The sequence below is a fragment of the Thalia democratica genome, chromosome 5, assembly GCF_965202585.1.
Source record: "Thalia democratica chromosome 5, ktThaDemo2.hap1.1, whole genome shotgun sequence".
NCBI classification, from domain to species: Eukaryota; Metazoa; Chordata; class Thaliacea; order Salpida; family Salpidae; genus Thalia; species Thalia democratica.
In genome coordinates, this window is record NC_139169.1 from 65762297 (window position 1) to 65768966 (window position 6670).

Consider the following 6670-nt stretch of genomic DNA (forward strand, 5'->3'; position numbering starts at 1 on the left):
TTTCAACATTTCCTTATACATTTTCCTTTTGTTGCTACCCATGTCAAAGGATGCGACAAAAGCACTAAAGGTAGGGTTTTCTTCTCTTGCACATTCGACACAACAACGTTTCGCTACGATATAGCAGACTACTGGATACTTAAGCACAATAAACGTTAAGCTTTGTACAAACACAATTTTTTTTTCCGAAACTTTTCCAGTTAGACGACTAGAAAGTGCCTTACCAAATTAACAACTGATTTCTCATAACAATTCCCCTGAAGACGTATTAGACACAAAATTAGAGCAAAGGGGTGCAATGTGTTTTTACACTTTAATTGTCCTCAAATACCTTTCATTGGAACTTTTCTAAATACCACAACAAATGTCACACTAATAAATGGATATGAGGTTTTAAAAAATGTTTTTCTATTGTTCGAATTTACTCTTTAAACAAAATTGGTTTAAGTATTTCAATGGGTTATTTACTTTTGCTAAAAAGACTAAAAAATATTTTTTACTGTGTAGCTTATACAATTTATGTTATTAAATAATATTTAACAAAATTAAGGTAAATTTCAGCTTTTCCTATTTTATTCAAACAAAAACTTTTTTTAAAACCTTAAAAATAGTTTATATTTTTAGTCAGACTATAAACTGAACAACCGTTCTTCATAATTACCGTTATCATCAGAATTCTTAGGTTAATCAAATTTTAATTTTTGACTATATTAGAAACAAATAGCCTATGATCTTTAATGTTTAAAAAAAAAACAATTTAGAAAGTATAACATAAGTAAAAACATGGCTTCTCCAACGGCTACCAAAAGATTACAAAGAGAGCTTCTAGAACTCAAAAAGAATCCTATACCATATGTCAGAGATGTAAAACCACTAGAAAACAACATACTTGAGTTTCATTTCTGCGTTAGTTTTTTTTTTTATTTAAGTTGAAATATTTCACGTTATCAAAGCATAATATTTTTTTTTATATTTTAAAGTAATTTTTTTTTTCAAAAAATGTTTAGTTTTTTGGTAAATTAACACTTTTTAGATAAACATAAAAGTTGTATTACTTTTTATTATTATTATGATGTATAATTGACTTGAATATCAGAATGAAAACCTGTAACCGTCATCAATAATGATGTTAATTGGCTGGGTTTTGGTAGGTTAAGCTGCTGTTAAATAAGGTTATTAAAAACGGTTATTTAAAGTATTACAGGCTTTCAGATGGAACACCGGCTTAATTTATATACTAGTACTTACTATAAAAGTGATGTAATGAAACTAGTTATTAGTGCATATAAATAATATATACAAGATTGATAAACATATTGTAAAATAATTAAGATAAAAGAAGTTACAACAAAAGTGCTACCAATGACTTCCAACAAGAGCCCAGTAGGCACATTTACTTAATACTAGACATTGTTGACATGGACTGAAACGTTCTCCTTGCGTTTTGCGTCTCACCCGTCAATAATCCGACTCGCATCTGCAAGCCAAGTTTTAAACTCTTTCTCTCAAATTTACTTCACGCTTCTTTTTTTCATTTTCTCTTCTCAACACGAATTGTGACATCACATAAAATATTGAAATTCTTCAACTTTAATTCTTTTAAAATGATTAATAAAACTAAACAGTTAATGTAATGAGTAGTTCGTTATAAACCTTTTTGTTAAAAAAAGTTAGAAAAGGTTTAATTAAAATGTAAGAAATTTTAACAAGTTTTTGATACTCTGTTGTGTGACAAAAAGAATTAAAAATCAAATATTAATTTTTTTTTATCATAATTCTATCAATTTGATACAAAATTGTTCAATAGTAACTTGTAAAAAAAAAAGACTTTTTTAGTATAAAAAAATCATTAATAACATTTTTTATCAGATTTTATAACTTATTTTAAACGGTTTTCTTTTTTAGTTTCAATGCTTACGAACCCTCGTCATATCAACTACCTATATCAAAATATGCACTTATTCCTTTTTTTTTTGAAAACTGCATCTAATTTTATTTACGTGGTAGAATACTGTCGTAGTTCATATATACCAAAGTCTTTCTTAGTTAAAATAACTTAAAAAATTTTAGTGCCTTGATGGAAGCATTTTGTTATATAGAAAATTCTTTTAATACTAAAATTTGGATTGGTCTTATATGTTCTTATGATTTATTACGGTTATTAAATCATAAAAGTGTACAGGTAGAAGGACCTCCAGACACTCCTTATGAAGATGGATATTACCACGGACTCCTCAAGTTTCCCAAAAGCTACCCATTGAAAGCACCGGAAGTTCGAATGCTTACACCAAGTGGTAGGTTTGTACCAAACAAAGCTCTGTGCATCTCAATGACTAACTATCAGCAGGAGTCTTGGAGCCCTGCTTGGACTGTTGGAACTCTTATAACCGGTAAGCTTTTGTTTATAAGTTACTTTACTGTAAAAAGCACACATTTAAACGTTAAGGATACTATAAATACTTTAAAATAAACAAGTTTTGAAAAATTAAATTTTTTAACCTCAATTATTTAATAACATACGCTTTAGCTATTTTAATTTTTTACATTTTTTGTTATGTTCGTTTCTTCAATACAGTTATTTACTTTTTATGAAAGTAACCCACCGTAATGTCCTAAGACGGCGTTGGGGTTCACATCCTGTTACCAACTCAGCTTCCAGATCTGCTTTCTGGGCGATTATTCGAATGCCGAACGTTCTTGTTAAGTGACGTTTTCGTTCATGTGACACTTATCACTTAATTCGGATAGTTGAATAGAATCCACTGTTATCAAATTAGTCAGAAAAAATAAAAAATTTATAACCTGATAAAAAAAATTTATTTAAAAAAATACTAAATTAAAGCACAATAAAAGTTAATAAACATGAAAATGTTTAACTGATAAAAATAAACAATAGGTATATGCAAGGACTATTCCTTGGGCACAACAGGTTTCAACAATTTTAATTTCGGAGACAAAGATAATAATAAATTTATTTATTCACAGTAAGACAACAATGTTCCACCCCGAAGGGATCTTTAGGCCTGCAAAATAAAATAAAAATAAGACGATGGATAACTAAAAATATATAATAGTGCAAGAAATTATAATTAAAAAATTCATAATATCAATACAGTATTATTACTAGGTAATTAATTAACAACATTAAAAACAATACAAATGAAAAAAATGAATAAATTTTAAATAGTATTTATACTTACAATAGCTGATTTGTTCTAAACATATTTAGATTTAGCTTATAACAACACAAAACAAAATGGCATTTAAGAAGTAAGGGTACAAGCAATAACAAAAATAAGTGATAAAAGTTTTAAATACGCCACGTTTTAAAATAAAATATCCTAAAGTGCGGGCAGGTGTAGAAGAGCTCATGTCTTTTGTTTAATATTCTTTTCTTGTTAGCAAGTGCAATTTCTTTTTTTTCCAGGTTGCAAGTCTTGCATATTTTACCTATTTTTTTATTTCTCTAATCTTATTCATGATTTTTTACCTAAAATCTAGCAAGTGTTATTGTTTTTTAATCTCCAAATGTACTTGGAAAGTTCTGTTCCTTGTTATTTTCATTCTTAATGTCACTCATGTGTGCATTGGTATGAACCTCTTTTTGAATTGGTCTCCTTTGGATCTTATATATTCCTTTGTTTCGATCTGACTAATAGTTTTTGCCTTATATACAACATTCTCCTGCAAGCATTTGCCACTTAAAAAGCAGGAGTCTTTGTCGCGGCAATTGCACGTTTTATCCTCTTGGTCGTTCTTATGATTCAGTTTACTTAGTATCTTCTTATTGTGGCATGTTATTAATGATTTGACATTTTCCATACAACAGTACGATATTTTGCGATTGCTTCTGTTGAAGATCTTTATCATGCTCTCTGTTTTGAAGTGTTTATCAATTAGATCTAGGAATTTTCTCCCAATGTTAGTTTGTATTGATTGGCAGTATGGCGGATTTAAGTACATATTTTTTCTCGTTCTTTTACGTTTTTTTGTCAACAGGGTCGGTTTTGTTTTTATATTCAAGTTTGTGTTTGAAGTTGGATTGAAGTAGAGCAATTTGATAGCTATGCTTTGCATTATCAAAAGTTCTTAGGTCTGTAGACAGTCTATTTGTCTTTTCTCAATCAGTTTGGGTAAGTTTTTCTTGATTATCGTCGGGTGGTTGGAGTTACTGCTGATGTATCTGACTGAGGAGTTTTCTTTTCTGTATGGCATATGATTATAGGTAAAATCTGCAAGACTTGCAACCTAGAAAAAAAAAAGAAATAGCACTTGCTAACAAGAATAGAATATTAAACAAAAGACAAGAGCTCTTCTACACCTGCCCGCACTTTAGGAAATTTTATTTTAAAACTAAGCGTATTTAAAACTTTTATCACTTATTTTTGTTATTGCTTGTACCCTTATTTTTTAAACGCCATTTTGCTTTGTGTTATTATAAGCTTAATCTAAATCTGTTTAGAACAAATCAGCTATTGTAATTATAAATACTATTTGAACTTTTTTTTTTTTTATTATTATTTTTAATTTAGTTGATTAATTATCTAGTAATAACACTGTATTGATATTATAATTTTTTTAATTTAATTTGAATTTATTTATAATTTCTTGCATTATTATATATTTTTAGTTATCCATCATTACCCATTATCCATCCTTATATTTATTTTATTTTGCAGGCCTGAAGATCCCTTAGGGGTTAAACATTGTTACCTTAGTGTGAAAAATTAAAAAATGTTAAAAGCTGATATCTGATTAAGACCTCTTAATCTTTCATGCGTAGCTATGTACAGTACTATTACAAACCATTTTTACTTATATTCCTTGTATCTTTAACAATGCAGAACCGACTGTCAAATAGTATAAATAAAAGATTCAATTTACAATATTTTTATTTATAATAGATTAATTGCTTGATGTTTTATAAATTAACTAGTAAGAAATCAGCTAAAGTCAACAAATTAATTCTAACCTTAAAGTTCGACTTTTTCAAAGGATTGTTATCTTTCATGGTCGACAAGGACTCTTATCACATTGGAGCAATGCACAGATCAGACAAATACAAGAAGCAACTGGCGCTGAAGTCATTACGTCACTGCAGTGATGATGAGCAGTTCGGTGAGTTGTTTCCTGAGTTGAAGGAGGAAATAGCTGAAAAATTGGCGGCAAATCCTGAAAAGTACGAAGCTGCTGAGGATAGTTTGATCACCACTGAAGATAAGAAAGCTTGGTTGTATACTTTACTAGCAGCAGGAGCTTTTGTGGTTATAGCAGTTATAATTGTGGCTGTTAAATAAATTTCTAACTGCAATTTTAGTGCCAATAAAGTTTATTAAAAACCTTCATCATATAAAAAATAAATGTTTGAATATTTTAAAAGACACTATATTTTATTTTTCAATTAAACTATTTAATTAAAATAATGGATGAATGATGTCTAATAACTTAATTTTTTTAAAGTTATTTATAAATATTATATAAAGGGTTTTTTAAATTTACATAATTCAATGAGGTGAGACAGCAACTACAAAATAATAAATAGTGCGTAAATACAAAAAAATTAAGTTAATTTTGTACTAATATAAATAACTATCTTCAGTTTTTCAACAGTCAAAATTCGTCACATTTTATAATGATAAAAAAAATGAAATTCAATAACTTTACCTCTAAAAAAACAAAAATTTTAAATTTATAGGTGTTTTTAAACATCAATTAAGTAGTACAAACTTTGATTAGCAGCTGAAATAGGTACGTTTTCTTCAATTCTTGTATCAGTTGTTTTCAGCTCGTTTTTGCTTTTGCTACTGCTTGATTCATCTAAAAAACAAAGTGATATTGTTAAAAAGAGATGTTCAAAATTATTTTTGTTTTATTAAACTTAAATTATATTAACCAACATTTTGTTCTTCTAACTTTCTAGACTAATTATTACTGTACATTAACTAAACTAACACTTTTATTCAAAAAACATTGTTTTAATACTTCTGAACTGCGTTGTAAAAAAGTTAATTAACAGAAGGTTTATTTTACGGCGCCAAGATTAAAAACAAACTATGTATATTTCAGATTAACTTTTAATGATTTTTTTGGGTAAAAATACTCTTCCATCTTAGTTAATTCTAAAGAATATTTACAAATCGAATATACTAACTTTTTTAATAAAGTAGATTGCTCATTGTATAAACACTAATCGTCATAAACCTTGTGGCAATGCAAAATGTTTCGAACTTAATACTGATTTCAGTTTTTGGTCAGAAGATTCGGGCTTTTCGGCATTTTTTTTCAGTTTTTCTGCATCCCTTTTTGTTTTTTTCTTTTGTTATGTTTGTAATAATCATCAAGAAGTTTTTTGAAGCGGTTTAATGTAGTTTTAGGTACTCAAGTGGGACTACTAAAAATAACTTATGTTTTCAGTATGACTTTCTTTTATTGAAATAAAACAATTTAAAAGTTATAGTTTTTAAAGATATAAATACCTACAATTTAAAAACTCAACTCAAACAGATATACATACTTAAAAACATCTTTTTAATTTTTAATGTACAGGTTGTAAATGTGTAAGTTTTTTTTATGTTTCATTTATCTGAAAACTATCTTAACTGGTTATTGAAATTTTGCAACAAACTACATAACATTATTTTAATCTACATATTTGAAAATAAACATGAAC

General features: G+C 27.6%; 1 pseudogene; it reads left to right on the forward strand.

The window, feature by feature from the left end:
* The first annotated feature begins 783 nt into the window (after nucleotides 1-783).
* On the forward strand, nucleotides 784-5297 carry LOC145836752 (ubiquitin-conjugating enzyme E2 J2 pseudogene; annotated as a pseudogene).
* Nucleotides 5298-6670: the final 1373 nt, after the last annotated feature.